Source organism: Phalaenopsis equestris, unplaced genomic scaffold (genome assembly GCF_001263595.1).
Source record: "Phalaenopsis equestris unplaced genomic scaffold, ASM126359v1 Scaffold000169, whole genome shotgun sequence".
NCBI classification, from domain to species: Eukaryota; Viridiplantae; Streptophyta; class Magnoliopsida; order Asparagales; family Orchidaceae; genus Phalaenopsis; species Phalaenopsis equestris.
This window is the reverse complement of record NW_018164611.1, coordinates 128,356-128,975: the sequence shown is the minus strand read 5'-3', so window position 1 is coordinate 128,975 and position 620 is coordinate 128,356.

The following is a 620-nucleotide window of genomic DNA, read 5'->3' as shown; positions in this document are numbered from 1 at the left end:
AAAAAAAATAAAATTTCATAATTTTTTGAAAATTATATGATTTATTAGAATTATTTTAATTTCTGGGCTTTTTAATAAAAATAAAATATTTTAAGTGGTGAAAATTAAGTTTTATATTTTTGAAAAATCTCCCAAAGGTCAAAGAACTCATAGGAGCAAATTTTATCTTTTTCATATTTTTCCTTGATTTATTGAAATTATTTTAGTGAAAAACTTATTTTTAGCCTTTTAAAAGTTATTTTTAAGCTTTAAGATTCAATATCTTTATTTCAAATATTAGGAAAAATATTCTAATTGTTCTCAAGTAATTAGGAAGCAATTTAGAACATTTCCAAGAGATTTATTATTTTTGTGATTTTTATGAATTTTTAATTATTTTAAATGTTTAAAATAGGCTAAAAATTAAGTTTTTATTTTAAATATAATTTTATTTTTATAAAATATTCTTGATCACAGAGAACTCAATAAACTAAGTTTCATAATTTTTTGAGTTATATTGTGATTTTTAAAAATTATTTAAATGTTAAGAGTGGTATTTATCTTTAAAAATCAATTTAAGTTATTGAATGGACTCAAAATATTTTGAAACTTTTATGATGAGTTCTCTGGATCATAAATCA